At 47.3% G+C, this 22,644-nt stretch overlaps 1 long non-coding RNA gene across 4 annotated transcripts in view; it reads right to left on the minus strand.

The window, feature by feature from the left end:
* Positions 1–22,644, minus strand: part of LOC146060042 (uncharacterized) — a 119,125-nt gene that overhangs the window by 93,324 nt on the left and 3,157 nt on the right. For 2 of the 4 annotated variants that reach the window (XR_014470361.1, XR_014470359.1), the window contains exons 1-2: positions 22,422–22,630; positions 17,779–17,867 (exon numbers count right to left, since the gene is read on the minus strand). This is a non-coding gene — a long non-coding RNA (uncharacterized LOC146060042). Of the gene's footprint in view, positions 1–17,778; positions 17,868–22,421; positions 22,631–22,644 lie in introns of those variants that run through there. The other 2 variants (XR_014470360.1, XR_014470362.1) reach the window with 1 other exon arrangement.

A 22,644-nucleotide genomic window follows, 5' to 3' on the forward strand; every position in this document is an offset into this window, starting at 1 on the left:
GATCATGTAACCCCCTGTGGCAAGGAACATGAAATTCCTGGCAAGGGACATGTAGCCCATAGCATTGAGCATATAATCCCAACGAGCATGTAACTCCTGGCAATGTGCATGTAGGTAAGCGGCACTTAAGTGGCCTAATGTGTAATGGGCATTACAAGTGTCTCATAATGTGTAATGGGTATTACAATGTATGGCATAATGTGTAATGGGCATTCCACGTGTCTCATAATGTGTAATGGGCATTACCTGTGTCTCAATGTGTAATGGTCATTACAATGTATAATAAGCATTACAATGTAAATTTTAACCTAAAAAATGCTGCAGTGTTTACTACTCACTACTCTAAATGTGTGTGTGTGTGTGTGTGTGTGTGTGTGTGTGTGTGTGTGTGTGTGAGGGGAGGGCATTTCTGCCCTTTCTGGCATAGGGCAAAACAATGTCTAGTTACAGCACTGCTGCTACTGGCACATTATGTATATGAGGCACTAATACTACAGGCATAGTACATCCTTTTTTCAGAGTGCGACTTTGGCATGTTCTGTATCTTTCTAAAGTATGGGAAGATGCAAATTTAAGACTTGCAGGAGGGGATCCTGAACACCCTAGCACCTGTTCTGGCTAGTACCACCAAAAAATGGGTGTTTTGAGGTTATATCTTGCAAGTAATAACTTATTAGTAGGCTCCTAAGGAATCATAGACTATTTCTACATTGTGTCACTCCTCAGAGCTAGCTATATGTCACCTTGCTGCCTTGCTTGCAATGCCATGAAAAGAAAAATCCCAGTGGTATGCTCAGTAGCATTGTATAGTCCCTCCTGATAGCGTGAGTCTATCATTTGTATGTGCTAATATTCCCAATGTCTTAATTTCAATAAAAATGCACTCATCCGTCTTCTAGTGCATACGCTCACCCCTCCCTGAGTCTCTGTACTTGTCGCTTTACAGCGGCCTGTCCATCCGTCCGTCACCCTGCTGTCGCTGGGAGATGCAGCATAACGAAAAACAAAAGATGTGACAAATTTGGCCTTTTCTTTTTAAGCAATTAAGTGAAACATCCCAATGACTGGTTTTAATTAGATAATGTCTCATTGTCAGGGGGCAAAGAGGTTATAAAAAAAACCCAGAAAAGACAATTGGCATTAATTTTATTTACAGTAGAGAATTATATCTCCCCCGTTAGAGGAGACAAAATGTGATGGGTCCCTTCGGAAGCAATTAATATTTTACACCTGCCAAACACAATACTGGAAGAAGGAAAGGGAGAGAGAGGGAGAGAGAGAAAGAGGAGAGAGAGGAAAGATGGTTCCTTCTAAGCAGAACACTAAAGTATAATATGAAATTCAAAAATAAATAAAAGTAGATTATTGTTTTTTAAGACATTGAGTTAGTGGAGCCGCTCTGGCGGTGAATTCTTGAATGAACCTGCGATAATATCCCACCAGACCGAGAAATGTCCTAAGTTGTGACTTAAATTTAGGTTTAGACCAGGTGAGGACTGCTTCTACCTTACTAGGCTGAGGTCTATGTGCAAACGGCACAACCTGGACAGCTCCATATACAGATTAAGCAGCCCATAACTTAAATACCTGTACATTGTTTATTAATGAAAAAACCCTTATCTAAAATGAATGAGACGACACCAAATAACTCACACGGACAAGAAATAACCACACGGACTCCAAGAGTTAAATTTAAAAAGGTCAAAAGGAATATTTATTGAAGACCTTGTAAGCTAGACTAGTAAATTTGGAATTTGAATTTGGGTATCGAGCCCCTAACTTTAAACTAAAGGTTGAAGGATGGCAAAGACTAAGCCGCTACCAACACGCCAGCCCAGTCAACTTGATATACGTAAAACAGAACTGCAGGATGGGTTCACCACCGCCTCCTAATGGCACAACCTGCATCGTGAGGGTCTCACCACCCCCTAATCTGGCTGAGCCCTTAGCGGACGGTCCCGCAGGGGAACGCCCCCTGTCCACCTGCATGGGAAGGACCACCCGCCGTCCTACGAAAGGGGTGGTGCTCCACGATGACTGCTTGTGCCCCTCTTTGACCGCTGGCTGGTAGCGACTTCCCGCCATAACAAGGTTAACAAACCGCCGCCGCCATCCCCAAAAGAAAATATAACTACTTGGGAAAGCACCCCAACTACTCAAGCCCACAAACGGAAGATGTCCTCGAGAAAGATGCAGTTTCCCGCAGGGGAAAGATGCACCCCATCCTCTCTATAATATCTCACACTGTCCAGCACAAGTAAAGGATGTCTTACCACCATACCACCCATAGCTCTCACAAAGACGCCTATAGCTGAATTCACCTTTTTTCGTGCCTTCTCAATAGCTGTGGTCCGGACAGCACCCCGCCAATGGAACCGAGGAATAATTTCGGACCAAACTACCCGCACAGCCACCAAATCAGACTTGATACTCAAAATCAAGTCTATGCCCTTGACCATCCCCATGTCATTGCCACCCAGGTGGATGACCAACCACTGGGGACGACCCCAATTCCTCTCGTGCCTGAAAAGCTCATTCAAAAACTCTCCCCAGCGCATGCCTCTGACACCTATCCACCTGACTGTCCTATGGCCTAAATAGTCATGTGACCTCATCCCCATCGGGTGCCTCCCTGCCCAGTAAATAAAGAAATGGCCAATGAGCCATATCTGTCCCGAGGATTCCATTGAAACTGAAAAAAGAAGAATCCCTACCGTCAGTAACTTATCAAACACACAAACTTAACTATTCAACCCATGTGAAGGAGAAAACTCAAAAAACCTCCCGTGGACCTTGGTTTGCCAATTGAATTTAGGCCCCCTCGGAGGAAAAAGTAAAAGCAACCTTCACACCCACGATTCCTGAATGCTTTCGTTCAAAAAACGGGAGTAAACTTCGTTTTAGGGTTGGCGCAACTACAATTTATCCAATCTAACATAGCTTTTATACGAATCAGACTTCCACTGGCCTAGCGCCTGGATTGCCTCTGGGGACAACCCAGCTGCCGCCGCTACGAAAGGAATGGGTACCATACTCTTGAGGTGGGAGCCTCAATGCACTCAGACAACCCTTTAACACAGCTGCAAATTGAAACTTAGAAAGCGCAGACTTACCTTCATGCAACAAAAACTGACCCCCAACTCCCACTGGGCGAATCCCCAAATAAGCCTGCGCCAACTGGACTGGTCAAATCCCCGCCTCGCTCTGAGCTTGCAAAGCACACTTCCGCTGCGCAATTGAACCTCACTGAAAAGCAAACCAGACTTACCATCCTTCTTGCTCTTGGCCACTAGCTCGCTGACCCGAAAAGCTCAAAAGAATGCCAAAACAAAGGCCGTGCGAAACAGCAAGATCGGACTCGCCAACTTCCGCCAAGACCCTAACTAACTCCCTTAATAAAGCTAAATCGATAGGCCGCCGCGAATCCTTACCCACCGGAATCGCCTTTGCCCAACCTTTCATTGCCTTTTTCAAGACAAAAGACCGAGTGGGGTCTTCCTGACCTCTTAGACGCGAATGAAAAGCCATGCCCGCAAGGGCAGCAGACATGGCCCCTTTTGCCCTCCCTACTTTGTAGTGTTCCCATGCAAAAACACACAACCTATCCTCCAAGGACTCACCTTCCCGACCATACCTACATAGAAAGGCCTGCCAATCCCTCCAAGCCGCATCATAAGCCTTCTGCGTAGAAGGTGCCAAAGCATTCCTGGCCAATCCCACTATACCGGCTCGATAATCTGCCAGATATAAGATGGGTAGGGTAAACCTACCGCCGCGGCACCCGGCACCAACTCCCGAAACCGAACCCACTGAAAACGGGACAGGGCATCCGCAATCTTGTTATCAATGCCAGGAACGTGACAGGCTGAGAAAACCACATTAAAACGCAAACACTGTAAGACCAAATGCCTGAGCAACCGCAAGGCTAGCGGGCACGAAGTCCTTTGATTGTTGATGGTATGCACAACACCCATGTTATCACACCTAAAAACAACCTGTTTGTCTGCTAACTCGTGAGCCCACAACTCCAGGGCCACCAAATTCGTAAACAATTCCAATAGTAGCAAGTTCCTAGTGAAACCCCTGTCAACCCATGAGGCAGGCCACCCCTCAGCACACCATTCCAAACCAAAAAATGCCCCGAAACCCACGCTACCAGATGCGTCGGTGAAAAGCTGTAACGCACTGTTATAGCATGGAGGAGCTGGTCACAACACCACCCTATTAAATTATTCCAAAAACGAAGACCAAATTCGCAAATCATCCCTAATCTCCCTGGATAGGTACACCGAATGATGCTGCCTAGCAACCCCAGCGGTTGCCCGTTCCAGTTTCCTGCAAAAAGCTCGCCCCATTGGGATCACCCTACATGCAAAATTGAAACATCCAAGCAAAGACTGAACTTGCTTCAAACGCACTTTCCTTTTGGCCAAACAATCCTCTATGAGGCCCAACCATTTATGCACCTTAACAGCCGGTAAACGGCAGCAACCTGCCTCCGTATCAATTTCAATCCCAAGATAACACAGACAGTGCGTGGGGCCCTTGGTCTTGCCCTCTGCAATAGGGACCCCCAACACCCCTAGAACCCGTTCCGTGGTCTCTAACAACCTCTTGCAAACTGAACTACCTTCAGGACCTACAAACAGGAAATCATCCAGATAATGTGCAATACCCTGACAACCCGAGGCTCCCTGAATGCACCAGTGAAGAAAAGAGCTGAACTTTTCAAAATAAGCGCAGGACACTGAACAACCCATAGGCAAACACCTATAAACGAAGAACTCCCCACCTAATTTAAACCCAGAAACCACAAAGAATCAGGGTGAATCGGGAGCAACCTAAAAGCTGATTCAATATCCACTTTCGCCATTAATGCATTCCGCCCTCAATCCTGAACCAAACACAGGGCCTCATCAAACAACTGGTACCTAACCCTGCAGAGCTCCTCCGGTATTGCATCATTAACATCATGGGGGTGAGAAAGATGCTGTATTAATCTAAATTTTCCCGGGGTGCTCTTGGGAACCACCCCCATCGGGGAAATACACAATCTCTGAATAGGAGGCGCACTGTAAGGGCCACACATGCGCCCCAACCTGATTTCCGCATCAACTTTCTCCCTAACAATATGAGGGAAATCCCTGGCGGTGTTAGGAGCAGCTCTGGTTGCGCGGCTCCGGTAATCCGTGGGCGACGCTCCCCGGTTGTTGCTAGGTGGCCGGGACGTCGTCGCGTCATTCCCTCTGTGCTTCCGCCGGATGCGGGTGCAAGTAGCGCTGCTCCGGCACTTCTGGCTCCAAGCGCCCTGGCTGTTGCTAGGCAGCCGGGACGCGGCCGCGTCATCAGCCCCGCACTTCCGCCGGATGTTGACGCGCACTCAGCGGTGTTCTCACAACTCCTTCCTCCCCTGCCGCAACGGTTGCCTAGGCGGCGGGGGACTACAGGCGGCCGCAGGGAGGCGGGGACAGTCTGCAGCTGATTTGCAGCAGCTGCGGGGGACGCCTTTTTGGCGCCCTATTTAAACTCCCGGGCACCACTCTCTGACGCCGGTGATAGTTCTTCCTTGCTTGGTCAGAGTGCTCCCGGTTCCCTGGTTCCTGGTGGTCTTGGCTCCTGTCCTGCTTCCAGCATTCCAGTCTCTGTTCCTGCGTTGCTGCTGAGGATTAACCCTTCCCGTTTCGTATCCACCTCTCTCAGATAAGTGGGGGTTATCCTCATCTCATTTGTTCCTGTTCATTCTAGTATTATTTTCATACCATCCTTGAGTATTGTTACTCCTGTATGCCATTTAGTGTTAAGTACCATCTTTTGAGTATTGTTACTCCTGTATGCCATTTAGTGTTAAGTACCATCTTTTGAGTATTGTTACTCCTGTATATCGTTTATTGCTTCAATACCATCTCTGGAGTATTGTTACTCCCAGTGCCTTTAAGTGGCAAGTTCCATCATCTCCTAGTCTAGTGAGTCCTCGCCTGTGGTTGTAGTTAGTAGTTCCCCTTGTCCTCCGTTGGCCTTGACGGGCGCGTTGTCACAAGTAAGACCTGGTGGCATCGGGGGCGGAGCCTGACTAACGGGCTCTGTCGAACGCGGCTATTATAGGTGAAGTCTTAGCCCTTGCACGTGTCCGGCAATTCTATCCGGAGGCAACGGAGTTAGGGTTGGCGGGGACTCTACGGATCCTAACAGGCGGTCTTCAAATTCCTCGAAGCCACAACATGAACTATGCCCTTAATGGGCAACGAAAACCTGAACTGAAACCTTCATACAAAAAACGAGCCACTGCGGCATCAGGGTACCCCCTGAGCCACTTACCAAGCTCTGAAACCACAACCGGCGAAAAACGCCTTACTTGTGACTTCCCCCGGCCTCCCCGGCATAGGCTGTTTTGCCAGCTGGAGCTGCGGTGCAGTCCTTTGCTGGGTGATTGGCCCCACAAACTCTGCAGGAGTGACGAAAATGACAATTCCCCCCTATTACACTTGCCATCATTAAATGCGAAGCATTTACCCTTACCCGCTACCTTGGTGGCTGGAGACGCCGTCACAGACGCTTTCTTTCCCGACACCTCACCCGGGGGCTTGGTCTGCTGTGTGACCTCCAACCAGACCTCTACGTCCTTAAAACCCATGGGCAACACAGCATTCCCATCCTGCTTACGGCGAAACTTTTCGTCGTAATCCCTCCAGGAGTAACCCTTTGTTTTAAGGTACATTTCATGCACCAAAAACAAATATTTCACCACATTAGGATACTCAGCAGGCCTGGTCTCCGCATAACAGGCTGCGAAAACCAAGAAACCCCTCAACCACTGAAATTCCTGAATGCATTTTCCCCAATTCCATCAGCCTTTTTTGCCTTATCAAAGGCCTGTCTCATGTCCTCCGTAAGGGTGAACATGTCAACGAATTTCCCCTTCTTAATCTTCTCCCTCATCCTCTTCCGGAGACCCCTAGTCACCGCGGTGTTAGCACAATGCACCATTTCAGTAAAGAAAGTTGGCTCCGGAGGAGGCGGAGCAGAACCAGCAACCTTATCCTTACTTGTTGCCTTCGCTACATGACGCGCAATGAGCCTAGCCAGCTTACGCGGGCGACACGGGGAATCCGACCCCACGCTAGTGCTATCACTATCAGACGAATCACAGGAGGAATAAGGAACTGCACACTCACCAGCACCAGACGTCCCCGGAGCTTCGTCGGCCGCAACGGCCAACCCGGAACCAGCTGACGTTATCCCCGATGCCAACCTCGACTCCTCTCTGACCTCCTGACTCCTCCTGGAATTCACCGTCGATGCCTGGACGCTCGTATCCTGAGAACACACAATGGGAGGGGGGGGGAGAAGACAACAAACCACCCCTTCCTCCTGACCCCACCGGAGAGGCCAACGGTGGGGGGAGGTGGCGCTGCCACCATGGCACTGGTGGTGGGCCCCTTGGCAGAGGCGGGACACCCAATGGAGCAAAAACACCCTGCGAGCCAAGAGCATTACCCCCAACAGAAGGCAAAGACACTACCGACCCCCTTTGAGACTGCCATGGTCCAGAAGGGCCGGAAACCATGTTCCCACCCGAACCCGGCCAAACTATGCGGGCTGTGACCCTGCGCCCCCGTGGACAACAAAAGAGGCTGACTGGAGGGGAAACCCTGAAAACCTGATGAATAGTGCGGTACCACCCCTGAAACGGCCTGATGCCTCCAAGGTGCAACTTGAACCCCCCCCACCGGTGACTGAAAATAAGGGGACCCGGGGGCGCCCACTGCCCAGGGAAACCCATAATGGGGGAGCCCTGTGCCACTGCAACTGAGTGGGAACCCTGCCATGAAGGGGTGGACATACCCCCTCCCCAGGAAACCAATGGATGTGTCCCGTGGGCAGCACCCTGCAAATAAACTGATGTTGCTAATGTACTACTGGAATACACCATCTGTCCCAATCCCCCTGATCCAGCAGGCGCTGCTGCTGTGTAACCCGCAGGGTTCGATACTGAATTAACCCCCATTACCCTGTCCAAGCTGCCCATGGGTAAAGCCTGGCTGCCCACGTGACACAGCAAACTGACCCCACCCCAACACTAACCGGAGGCCTGGGGCCCACATTAAATAACCCAGCAGGATTCGCTGCTACAGTCCCTACTGGGGTGCCTTGTAACACAAACCCTGACATCCCTGCTCCCTGGGAGCGAGGGGTCCAAGGGTTGCCAAGCACCTCCCCCCCGCGAAGCTAGTGATCCACTAAACCCCACTCCACCAGCAGTGGGAACCACCTGCTCATTCCCCGCAAGGGGAGAAGCGCACACAACCTCTCCTCTATTTAGGCTGCTAGGCCTCTGACACCGCGCCCTGACTCCCCGAGGTGGCCACCACCGGGAGCCTCACAGCCTGCACTGATGTCACAGGCCCCGCGCCAGCCGGCGCCGAGGCCTGCGACCAAAACGGAGGCCCGCTCTCAGCCTGTACTGATGTCACGGGCCCCGCGCCAGCCAGCGCCGGGGCCTGCAACTGTACCGACGGCCCGCCTGAAGCCTGCCCTGAGGTTACAGGCCCCGCACGAGCCAGCGCCGTGGCCTGCGACAACGCCGGAGGCCCGCCCACCGACAGAGTGACGGGGGCAGACTCCGTCACTGGGCTGGAAGCCTCAGGCCGCACGCCTATGACAGGCGCGGCCTGAGGTAACATAGGAGGCTGCACAGACGACGAGGGACCCGGAGAGGACCCCACAGCCCCGCAAGTGGTGCACCCGCAAGAGTGACCACCTGACCACCCTCCGGTGAAGCGCTGACCACGCTCACCGGAGGTAGCAGCCCGGTGAGAGAGTGATTAAGCCCCAGGGTCAGGCTCCCAATAGGGGACCCCGGGGGAGCCGCAATACCCTGCACCCCTAACACCCTTACGCGAGGACGGTGGTACCCCGCCTCAGATAACGGGGAGGGGGGCAGAGCGTCTCGGGCGAGGCATACTAAATAAATCAGTGTACTGACAGGAAAGCAAAAATCTTACCAGATCCGCGCAAGAGTTCAGGCACTTCAAAATGGTAAAAGAAGGAAGAGGTCACATGATCACCTGACTTATATAACCTACTTCTGGCTACTCCCCTTAACCCCCTGATAGGTCCCTGCCTGATCACCAGCTTGTATCCAGGCAGAACAGTCTAGCCTAAGTTTTTTCTCTGCTGAACTTTCTGTGAACCTAAGTCAGGGCTCTTATATGGCCTCTGGCTTATGCAGCCCTCAGCCACTCATGTCCTCTGGCACTCTGCATTCCTGATAATACCTCTTAATGGAAGCATAGATGCTGGGCCAAAAGAACCTTAACTGGATGCATTGGAGTGTTTTCTCCTGCCCCAGATGGCCACCCCACAAATGCGTATGTGCAGCCTCCAATACCAACTGCTTCAGTGTTCGGGGAACTAAGAGCTGATCTACCCTTTTCATTTTTTTTTTTTTTTTTTTTTTATTTATAATCTTTTATTGAATTTTATATATATAAAAAAATTACATTTAACAATGACGAACTGAACATATAATATGTAACATATCATCTCATGCAGTATTACAAAATCTTATTCTGGATAAATTCTCATCTTATATCACACATTATACCACATTATATTACCGTATTGAAGCTGTGGCGGCGGCTATATTTTAACAAATTCTTATCTCCTCCGGAAAGCTCAGGCAGGGGTAAGGGGATACACCATGACACTTAATATTAATCTGATTCTAATGCCATACACCTCTTAAAAGCAGAGCGACCTACTCCCCCCATATCTATCCTTGACGCCTTGTAACCCTCTCCCCTCAACTCCTTCCATCCTCCATTTTTTAGAATATTTGTGCACAACACGAGTGTATATATTTTTTTTTTTATAAAGCTTACTACCAATTTCTGATTCCTGTGTTTCTTTTCCTAATTCTAGTGCCCTACTGTATATATACAGTTCTAGTGAGATTCTGCAAATGCATTGACATATAATAACACTCAAATATGAATAGAAAGAATAGTAAGAGAAGGTGAAGAAGAAAATAAAGCACACATCGATTAGCCTTTTTTAGGCCAAACCTCTAGTTAAGTTTCTTATATTAAGTCTCCTGGAATACAAATCCAAGACCAACAACCTACCTTCTGTGTGTTTGCACTCTCAACATGTATAATACAACACACAAAAATATAAGAATAATAAGTGCAAACAAAGAAGAGAATATAACACACATCAATTGGCCTCATTAGGCCTTCTATTATTTTAGCATTCCTGCTTTAAATTTCCCAGAATCTAATTCTAGTTCATAGAATATACTTAACCATAGTCCCACCTATGTGTTTACCATTGACATATATATTATTACTAGAGACAGGATTATATGCATTTGCATATTTGCATATGCATTTGCATATTTTGCCCATTCTCACTGGTTATTGCATATTTCACCTAAAATCTAGTGATGGTGCATATTTTAGGCCCTGCCCCCTTTCCACCCGCGAGTCACAGCACTGCTTTTGCCCTGCTGCTGCTGGCCATGTAGTGGTAGAGTGTGCAGGCTGGGGCAATATGTGCGCAGTGTGGGGAACCTTGGATGTACACTATGTCTGACACTGCTCTAGGCTGCCAATCCATGTTGATAAAAGTCAGTTGGGGGGGATGCCATTACGAAGCTCCTGAACCTTTGCCTGCCCCTGGCCTGGGACTTTACACCAAGAGACAGACTTCTGCAGCAGAGGAGGCGGGCAGAAGGGTTGTGACATCACGCGGCACAGAGGAAATGCCATGTCACAGTGAGTATGCGGCGCAGGGATGAAGCCTTCCACTGCGCCGCCCTCACACGCTATGCTGACATTTGTTCCATCGGTGCTGGAGATGAGGGTCCGTGTAGTTGATGCAAGAAGAGCTTTGGACGCTGTAGTCTGCTGTAGCAGCCAGGAAGAAAAAAAAAACCTGTGTATAGCACTAGACATCTGCAGATGCTGTGGGCCTATTTTGGAGGTTTATTTGCAACTAATTGTATGCTGATTTTTAAATAAATAAATAAAAAATTACTTTTTTAAATTATTTAATGTAGCATATTTTAACACTTTTCATGCATATTTTACGTATTTTTCATGCATATTTGCATGCATATTTCAAGCTTTTTATGTTGCATATAATCCTGTCTCTAATTATTACACTCAAAGTATGTGAATACACAGGATAGAAAGAGAAGTCAGAGAAGAATACAAAGCACACAACGATTAGCCTCATTAGGCCTCTTGTCAAACAGTTTTTTTTTTTTTTTTTAGTACATTAAGTCTCTGCCCCCTTTTTTTTTTTTTTTTTTTCGCTAGAGGTCGCCATGCTCCCAGTATATTGAATTAACACATCTATGCCATATATTTGTGTATTTATTCATCGTCTTCCTACTTATATGTAGTTGTTTTTCTTGTCTGGCTGTATAATTTACCAAGGCCCTCCATGCCTGGATCTCAGGCCTTTTTTCTGACATCCATGTCCTTGCTATGATAACCTTTGCTAAGGCACACAAATTAATAATATATGATTTATCGCCTGCTTGTAAGCTAGTTACGTTTATCACACCAAGTATACAACATTTTACGGATAAAGTTTCTCTATGGATTCCAGTATCCACCACTATTTGCACAACTTTCCCCCAAAAGGAGGCAACCTCTGGGCAATCCCAAAGCAGGTGAAAAAAAGTGCCCTCATCTCCTTTACATTTTGGACATATACTCGAGGTTCGGCCTGCAAATTTCAGCATCCTGGGGAGTGACATATAAGCTCTGTGAAATATATATAGTTGGACTTGTTGCACACGAAGGGCATTCGTCACTTTACATATTACCGATTTTGCATTTTTCCACTCCTCCTCCCCCATACATCCTACGTCCCCCTCCCATTTTTCTTTTAATGCTGTCAGGTCGTCACTATTTTTATGCCGGTTAATACACTTATATATTCTGGACACCAGTTTAGTTTTATCTCTCGATTTTAGTATTGCTTTTATTGGTGTTTCTCCAAATACCCTTTTCATTTGTAACGTAGCAACATGATATAGCAAATCATTTTTCAAAACAAAATATGGTACACCCTCTGATAGGAAAACATCAATTACCCTGCCATTAACCACTTTAACAGTCAGAGGTGTTTACCAATTTGGGAGAGATCAACGCAATGACAGCAAAGTCCTGTAGTGATATATTTTCACCAACTTGGTTCCATTGGGTGTCAGACTCAGTTTCTTGGGGTGGTTCCGGTCCTGCAGCAGCTCTTCCAGATGCCATACTTTGATAGTCTCTGGTCTCCTGAGTTGGTTTAGTGGATGTTGGTTTGTTGGTGTCATGCCAGGCAACCAGCTCCTTCAGTCAGGGGCTGGCTGGCAACTTTCAGCCTGGGGAGCACACAGGCAAGTTGCATGTTTTGCCTAACATGGGTATGCAATGGGGGGGGGGGGGGGGGGGGGGGGCAGCTCTGAGTTTTTCACAAACCCACTTGAAGGGGTGCCTTGGATTGATAACCAAGACCAATTCAAATTATTTTTGGTCAATGTAATAGACAAAATCAATGCTGGCTGCCAATCTTAAAATATAAAATCTTTGGACAAACATAAGTAAATCCTGACCACATATATGAGCCTAAAGTCCCATACATAGATAGGGGCTCTGAGCGATAGCATTCACAATATCGTCTAGTGTGTACACTCAATATCATTAACAATGCGCACTACTGCGCATTGTTAATGATGGTTGATGTCTGCTGAACATGCAGGTTAATTTAGCAACATAGCCAAACACCCCGCTTATTCAATGGGTCCCGGTGACATCACTGATCAAGATTGGCGGTGATTCAAAAAAACTTTGGCAGCCACTACCCTACACTATGTCACTGGCCCCTCTGTACCCTACATCAGCAGTTCCTAAACTTTCTTGAATCACGGCACCCTAGAGCAGGGATGGCCAAACTGGTCCTCGAGATCTACCAACAGTTTAGGATTTGCAGCCCACATGTGGATCTGTAGAATGTTATGGTTATGATTGAATGCAGCATGTTTAAAAATGTGACAGTTAGTAATGACTACACCTGTGCACCAGCTAGGCGGTCTTTAAAACGTGATGTTAGATCACAGGGACTGGTTTGGCCAGCTCTGCTCTAGAGAATCAGAATGTCATGGCACCCCGTGACATTTATCGAGCAATTTGGTGAAAATGTATTGATAAATTTGGTAAAAAGTACTGAATTTAGTAAGTTGTGTCTCCCTGTCATTCTCAGGGTCAGTTATGTGGGGGTGTCGGTTGTGCTTCTGGCTGGCCACATGTTTCACAATTACAAGCCACTAGTACTGGTTTTGCCTATCACTCTGGCCATAAATAATTTCATTTTTTCCTGTACCACCAACCTGAGGCATCCCTGCATGAGTTTCGTGGTACCCCAGGGTGCCTAGGAACACAGTTTGGGAACCACTGAACTACACTACACACCACTCTATATCCTACACTAAATCACTGACCCCTCTATACCCTACATTACTGAACCCTCTATATCCTACACTACATTACTGACCCCTCTATACTCTACACTACACTACTGACCCCTCTACACCCTACACTACTGACCCCTCTACACTACACTACTGACCCCTCTATACCCACCACTACACTACTGATTCCTCTATACCCACCACTACACTACTGACCCCTCTATACCCACCACTACACTACTGACCCCTCTACACCCTACACTACACTACTGAGATGCTCCGCAAATTCTGCTTCAGTCTCAATACCTGATTCTGCTCACACCTCCATAGGATGCCTGCAGAATCAGCCTTCTATGACATACAGTAACATGCCACTGATGGAGCGATGTGCTTCATGCATTTTTAAGTAGATTGCATCTAATTATAAACACATGCAAGGTGAAAAAACACAGCGCGTTTTGAACTAGATGTGATGCGATGTAGTCCAAAAAGCACAGGCAGCACATACTATTTGTGCTATGCAATGTAAGGTGTGCAGGAGCGAGCAACACATCTCAAGCCCAAAATGCTCCGTGCATTTGCACCTTAATTTAATTGTCAGAATTGACTGTAGTTCTCTGGGCAGCTCAACCTCTGCAGCTCCGCTCTTCTAATTACTTCAGTGCCAGGCCAAGGCCAGCTGCCATGTTCTGTGTTATTGAGGGGTGGATGGAAGGACTCCAGATGACGTGGGGGCGGGGGAGACTTTAAAAGTAGGCAACCCTGTTCCTCCTTCCTACACTACCCACTATAATGCTCCCTTTCACCTACTCTACCCACTGTTGAGGTATAACCTTCTCAATGTTGGCACAGGTGTATTATTCTATTCAGTGCTAGCATGCGGGTGTAGGGAGGAATTACCCTTCTATCTCTGAGCTAACAATGACAAGATGGGTGGGTAAATACAGGGATGGAAAATATGCTGTGCACATCACCCTACCCTCTGCAAAGCTCTGGTCTGGTTTGGCCTACATCAGGTGTGTTCAACATGTGGCCCCCACAGCTGCTTTGTAGCCGTGGCCTATATTTACATCTCTCTTCTTTCTCTCATTGCATCCCTTCACCTCTAGCCCCCCTCCTTTCCTCTCATCTTCTTATCGATCATTGCTCCTTTTTATATGTCTCAGCCCCCTCCTCAGTTTGTCTTACCCACAAAATAATGATTGGCTATTCCTGCATGCTAGTGAGCGATGGCCATTACCATACCTCCCAACATGACCCATTCCAGGAGGGACAAAATGCTCTGTATCTGGGCTTCCTAGCCAGCAACAGTTGCAGCCACAGCACAGCCCAAAGTGCCAAGAGGGGTGGCACACCAACTGTCAGTGAGTCCCTGGCTGTAGTGTCTGTCAGTGTTTGGAGTGACAGTTGATATAGCTCCCCTATTGAATTTTGGACTGTGCTGCAGCTGCACATCTGCAGCTGGCAAGGAAGTCCAGGAACAGAGCATTTTGTTCCTCCTGGAATGGGCCATGTTGGGAGGTATGCATTACCCTGTGCCCTTTCTAGCCCTGGTAAATAAACTTTATAATAAATCACATAAATGATTACATTCAGTGGTGGAATGTAGGCACAGTGAGGCTGATGATGTCACAGGCACAGTGAGGCTGATGATGTCACAGGCACAGTGAGGCTGATGATGTCACAGGCAGCCTTACTCAGATGTCATAAAAAAGGCTGTGCTTGGTGAAGCACAATCAGTACTTTGATGAGAGTGAGCTGTGTGGTACATACATTTCTGTATAGATATACATACGCGTTTTCTCATTTAAATAACATGTGGCAGCCTAATTTAGGGCTGCTAAAAAGGGACAGGCTCCGCCTGGAAGACAACAGAGGCTTAACTACCAGGATTTTTGATGCTGCTCAGTACATTCTGCGCAAACAATTTAAGATCAATGGCCTGCAAGATTTGGGAAAAGGATATGTTACCTCCTTCAGTCCCCTGTCTGAGCCAGCAGTGCAGATTCACGTAGTGTTTTATGATGTTGATTGCTCTCACGCGTTCGTATCCTACTTTGTGAATGGGAAGATATACATTGCAGATAGTGATACATTTGAGCTTAGCACCCCTTACAACAATCATCTGTATGCCTTCTATTGTAATGTTCCAAAGGAGCAGAGGCATTTGCATATTACGAATGCAGAGAAACAGGGGATGACCACAAGGGATTGTGGTATATATGCTATAGCAAATGCTGTGGAAATACTGTTCACCGGCAATATCCCCAGCTGCACCTACAATGTGCCATTAATGAGGCAACATCTCATACAGTGCCTGGAAGCTGAAAAATTTACGCCATTTCCTAAAACTAGGAAAAGAAAATGCCATGAACCGTTGGAACCACAAATCACCAACAAACGAAGGCGACTGGATCCAAATTTAATTCGCTGCGGCATAGAAACTGGAAAACTTACACTACTTCCAGAAAATCGGAAAAGGAAATGCCATGAACCGTTGGAACCACAAATTACCAACAAACGAAGGCGACTGGATCCGGATTTAATTCACTGCGGCATAGAAACTGGAAAACTTACACCACTTCCAAAAACATCGGAAAAGGAAATGCCATGAGCCGTTGGAATCGCAGATCACCAATAAACGAAGGCGACTGGATCTATTTCACATGTGATGTTGCTATGGGCAACCAATCAATCCTGTCTACTATCTTCTAGATGGTGCTAAATAAATCAAAAACAATCCGGCATTCATTAGATGCAGCTCTACCTGACAGTGGCTTCAATGACGCAAAAGCTGGGGATTAGGGCTACTGGCGATACCCCAAAAAAAAAAACGACACCTGGCAGCCACCTCATGGGTGTGTTGGAAGAGCTGCTAAGATGATCATTTTTGTTAAACTGTTCACAGTTACATCCAACTCATTGATCTAAATTCCAACAATGTTAACCTCTTCTTCAGGGACACATGACATACACTAAACAAAGCTGCGCAAAAACAGCATCAAACCCCACCTCCAAGTCTAATCAGGACAGTCCTGTACTAACCACGTGCCATCAGGTGTGGACGCCATGCCGGCCACTCTGGAGGCACTTCTCAGCAAGTGCTATGTCACCATGGTCTGCTCGGGGGACTCGGCACAGAGACGGAACTTCTGGTCACCCGACACCCGCGTCATCCACCAGCGAGCCTCATGGGAATACCAGAGCCGGCTTACAGGACCAGGTCATTAAACCACAAATACATTATATAAACCCTGAAACTTATTCTTGCTTCTATAAACCATACATGTCTAATGAGGGAGATGACAGGGACATTTCTGAGGCCTTTAGCACTTGTCCAGATATGTGCACCAACTGCAAGTTTCACTGACCCGTTAAAGCTGGCATGTTCAAACTAGTGCCCTCCATAGTTAGGACATGCCTACAAATCCCAGCATGCCTTGCCATAGTTTTTACCTTCCCTAATAGCAAAGCTGGGGCAAGACATGATGGGTATATTCACAACAGCTGGGGGGCCATAGTTTGGACATGCATGCATTAAATTATCCAAGTAAATTCACTTTATTTTTGCATCACTTTAAATCAGCTTCTGCAGATTTGTGGATTCAAATACAGAAGTGCGGCCAGTAAACTCTCAGTAATCAGAACTGACATAGCATGCTTTATTATTTCAGATTTTTGTCCTATATCCAAACTCCCTGTTACAGAATATGAAAATGTAAATTTGGGAAGTTAGATGACCTATAAACCACCACTGACTTATTTGTACTGTAAAGACAAATTAGATGGTAAAAATGTTTGTTACATCAATTTAGCAAAAAACAACAACTTGTGGCACGTTAAGAGAAGAGATAATAAACAGCCAACGGGTCCACAAGCATTGGGTCGACATGCAGAAAGGTCGACATGTGCAAGGTCGACAGTCAAAAGGTCAACATGGGGTTTTTCACCCGAATGTTGACACCATTGACACTGAAACGTAGCACCGCGTCCGCTCGGCACACTTTTATTCTCCCACCACGCACTAGAGGATGGTAGGGCATGAAATACCGCCTATCGGCACATATCAGCTCTAAAAAAACCATGTCGACCTTTTGACTGTCGACCTTGCCCATGTGAACCTAATGATTGTGTCGACCGAATGACCTGTCCACCTCGACACATGTCGACCCAATGACCGTATCCCCAACTAACATGGATCAGAAATGCAGCAATGTAAATAAATGTATTTTTGACATGACCATTAAATGACCCAGATTGTCCAATAAAAACATACGTATTTCACATAAAATGAAATAATACTACTTTACCGTTGGGGAACGCTAAGACACTGATGATGAAACAGAAGTTTACCAACAGGATCCTCTTCCATATATTGTCTTCTTGGCTTGTGTTCACCCTAAGACATGTGAAAACAACAACATGAATATGAGACGTGAAACATTTACATCTTGCAATCACTTGGCAAACTTTCACCCTGAGCATTCTATATTACAAACATCTGATGAAAATCTTCCACGCAGGCCCTGTGTTGAGTTTGTATGTTCTCTTCTTGTTTGCAAAGATTTCTGGCCACAATTTAAAAACATACTGGCCAACATATTGGCAGATTTTAATAACCTAGTGCAGTGGTCCTCAAACTCAGTCCTCAGGACAGGATATGGGGTCACGTATCGGGATCAAATGCAGCTAAACACTGCTCGATTCAGGGTCATTTTCAATTCAATGTGCTTTCAAAAAAATTGAGGGTACTTGTGTATTATCCGGGTGCCCACTAATTAAGGTATGCTATGGAATGTGATGGGACCCTATTTGAGGGTTTCCAGGGTATACAATTTTAATATTGTGCAGCATCGCATGCCATTATAATGGAATTCGATGCGACGCGATTATACCCGATTTTACATTGTACAGGCACCCAGATGCCTGATTCCTATGTTAAATGCACCCCCAGACCCGATTTTAAATTGTACACCCACCCTGATGGGTAATGACTATGTGAAATGCACCCCCATTGTTAACGCCACCCCACTATGAACGCCAACCCAAAGCGTGTGAGCGCAGCGAGCGAGGGGCGGCGGTATGCGTCCTCCGACCTTTTCATAACCCCACTATCCACGTCGGCGTGGAGTTGATGTTATATAGTGTGGCGAGTGCAGCGAGCCACTGAGCCCGAAGCAAGGCGAGCGCAATACCTGATTCTGCTCACACCTCCAAATGCCCGCAGAATCAGCCTTTTATGACAGACAGTAACATGCAACTGATGGAGTGATGTGCTCCATGCATTTTTAAGTAGATCGCATCTAATTTATAATTGCAAGGTGCAAAAACACAGCGCATTTTGAACTAGATGTGATGCGATGTAGTCCAAAAAGCACAGGCAGCACATACTATTTGTGCTATGCGATGTAATGTGTGCGGGAGCGAGCAACGCATCTCAAGCCCAAAACGCTCCGTGCATTTGCACCTGAATACAACTGTCAGAATTGTGTTTATCTCACGATAAATCTATAGCTGTGTACACACGGTGAGATTTTGTTTGCTGTTCAATCGAATGCCAAGCAAAACACATTTGAAATGGACTATATAGTACGGATCTGTACTACATAGTGATGCCTGTACAGTCGATTTTACTGTTTGACTTATACTACTATTTATACTAAGAGGAGTACGCATCGGGATTGAATCAACATCGAATGAGGAGAAAACTGTTTGATGTCCTATCGATTTCTATTCAAATTTGACTGCATAGTCAAATTGAACACAAACTCTCACTGTGTGTACACAGCTGAAGTGGTGCCTATGTAAAATAATAATACAATAGTATATTATGTATGACTGTCAAGGCAATTTGTTCTTTGTTTTAAAAGCCATGTTAACCGGATGAAAAAACTGTATCTGGTGGGAACCAGTAACCATTATCCCTCCGCTGAAGTCCTGATGGGTCAGGGCCTTCTAGACACAAATCAGTGGAATGAAACTGGTCTACAGATTGGCTAGCTAGAGCACTGCAGCTGTACTGGCCTAGTTACGTCTGTGTAATTCTGTACTCCACATGTACTGTATGCCTTATTTTAGATTATATACTGTAGTGTGATTTTATAAAGGTCAGGGGTTTACTGTACCCGTAATTCACCTTAATGGATCTGTATGATATTACAGGTTGAGTATCCCGTATCCGAGTATCCGTTATCCGAATTATTCCAAAAACCATACATTCCAGAAAGTGAAAAAAAAATTTTTTGCTAAAAACTCACTGGGGACATTTGTAACAGCACTACTGGTGACATGATATGTAACTGGCACTATATATGTGCAAGAAAATGATTGCTTGGCATTCAAATTCAATATCTGAGATAGTACACAAATTTTGTTTCATGTTTTGAAACCTTGTTTTTGAACAAATAAAATATATTTGTGTGTATTTTATGTAGTAATAAAATATATTTGTGTGTATTTTATGTGTTTATACAGCATACATGCAAGATACTTCAAAATACATAATTGAAATATTAAAATATTCCGAAATACGGAATAATCCATTATCCAAAATTCTCCTGGTCCCGAGCATTTTGGATACGGGATACTCAACCTGTATCCCAGTAAAGCCCTGTACACACGGGGTGAAAAAAGCATAATTGCTGGCTAAATGGATGCTGAGCAATCATATCGCCCGTGTTTAGGGAATGTGTTCAGTGGGATAACGCTAGGAGCGCGCTCCCGCAATTAGCCCTGTACTGGTTACTGATTGCGAGACTGTGCTTAATCGAATATGACTAGTAAACCAATTTGCATAGTGCCTTTTGCATCGCTGGTCGCCGATGAAAATGTGCACACTGAGCGATATGGTCGCTGAACGATATTACGCCAAAATTGCTCTGCGACCAAATCGCACCGTGTATACACAGTTGACCGGGACAGCCTACTACTAGCATATGGTAAATGTTATACTCTGCCCATGATCGCCAAACACCCATGTGTCTGTATGTGCAATGCTGTCATGCCCACTTCCATATTCCAATGACCCTTCCATGGCAGTTCCAGGTGTCCTCATGGCCGCTACAGTTCCTGGCCAGAAATGTCCACTTTGTGTAAAGCATGCCTCCCCAACTGTCCCAATTCTGGCAGTGCAGCATGTAATAGCTGCTGTGCACGCAGTGGGGTATATTCAATGCGGGGACGATTGGCTGACGGCGAGCTATATGGTGAGCAGCACCGATAGCCCATCATCAGTATTCAATTCTTTCCCCTCACTCGCCGTTTCCACCACGTCTGCTCCCTGAGGGCAGATTTGCAACTTATTTAGAATATCCCAGATGGTATAATGCCAGTGGTTCGGGCACATCTGGCAAGTTACTTCTGGTGTGTGGAATGCACACTGCACTCCACCCAGAGACCTGGCCTCTTAAGAACTTCCGGTATTTGGAACGCAAGCTGCATTCTATAAGGTCTATAGGGACTGGTGACGGACGCTTATCTCCATTTCTGATGCGACTTCCTGTATTCCAGCCGCAAACCAGTAATACTTAAAGCACCATCATCTATTTTTCAAAGAGATTCAACATGGTATAACAAAAAAGCAATAAATAAAGGAATAAATTTAACAATATTACATCAAAATGCATAATCCTGTAATAAAATCCAGAAGACAATAAAATCATAAAACATAAGTAATTAATATTGGATAACATTAAACTGCCCCACCGCCCCATGACACATCTCACACACACACACACAGCACCAACTCCCCACTGACACCTCTCTCACACACCCACACAGCACCAACCCCCCACTGACACCTCTCTCACACACACACAGCACCAACCCCCCACTGACACCTCTCACACACACACATCACCAACCCCCCACTGACACCTCTCACACACACACAGCACCATCCCCCCCACTGACACCTCTCTCACACACACAGCACCATCCCCCCCACTGACACCTCTCTCACACACACAGCACCATCCCCCCCACTGACACCTCTCTCACACACACAGCACCATCCCCCCCACTGACACCTCTCTCACACACACAGCACCAACCCCCCCCCCCCCTACTGACACCTCTCTCACACACACAGCACCAACCACCCACTGACACCTCTCACACACACATAGCACCATCCCCCCCCCACTGACACCTCTCTCACACACACAGCACCAACCCCCCCACTGACACCTCTCTCACACACACAGCACCAACCACCCACTGACACCTCTCACACACACACAGCACCATCCCCCCCACTGACACCTCTCTCACACACACAGCACCACCCCCCCCCCCCCCACTGACACCTCTCTCACACACACAGCACCAACCACCCACTGACACCTCTCACACACACACAGCACCATCCCCCCCCCCCACTGACACCTCTCTCACACACACAGCCCCAACCCCCCCCCCCCCACTGACACCTCTCTCACACACACAGCACCAACCACCCACTGACACCTCTCACACACACACAGCACCAAACCCCCCCCCCACTGACACCTCTCTCACACACACAGCACCAACCACCCACTGACACCTCTCACACCGGAGATGCAAGGCAGCAGTCGGACGGCTGAGCAGGGGGTTAGCATGGGGGGGGGGGGGGAGTGGATGGTCCTGGGACCCCTGGAATCGTCGGGGCCCGGGTCAGCTGTCCCCTTTGACCCCCCCTGTCGCCGGGCCTGCACACACACATCACCAACCCCCCACTGACACCTCTCTCACACACACACACACCCCCAGCCCCCCCACTGACACCTCTCTCACACACACACACACACAGCACCATCCCCCCCACTGACACCTCCCTCACACACACACACACACAGCACCATCCCCCCCACTGACACCTCCCTCACACACACACACAGCACCATCCCCCCCACTGACACCTCTCTCGCACACACCACCAGCACCAGCCCCCCTCCCCCTCTCTCACACCTACCGATCTGTTTCCAGCAGCTGCAGGTGTCGGTAGCTAGGGGTCCAACAATTATCAGCGGCCATACTTCTCCTAGTAAGGGCGGGATGCGATGAGGCAGCGCGAGGGCTGATGACGCCGCCGGTTACATTTCCCCTGTCACGCGGCTGCAGGGCGATCAGTGCGGCGGGGGGGCGGGATGTGGCTGGAAGAGCTCTGACTTCAGCAGCATGTCTGCTCTTCCAGC

This window comes from Crinia signifera, chromosome 2 (genome assembly GCF_055691185.1).
Source record: "Crinia signifera chromosome 2, ASM5569118v1, whole genome shotgun sequence".
Taxonomy (NCBI): domain Eukaryota; kingdom Metazoa; phylum Chordata; class Amphibia; order Anura; family Myobatrachidae; genus Crinia; species Crinia signifera.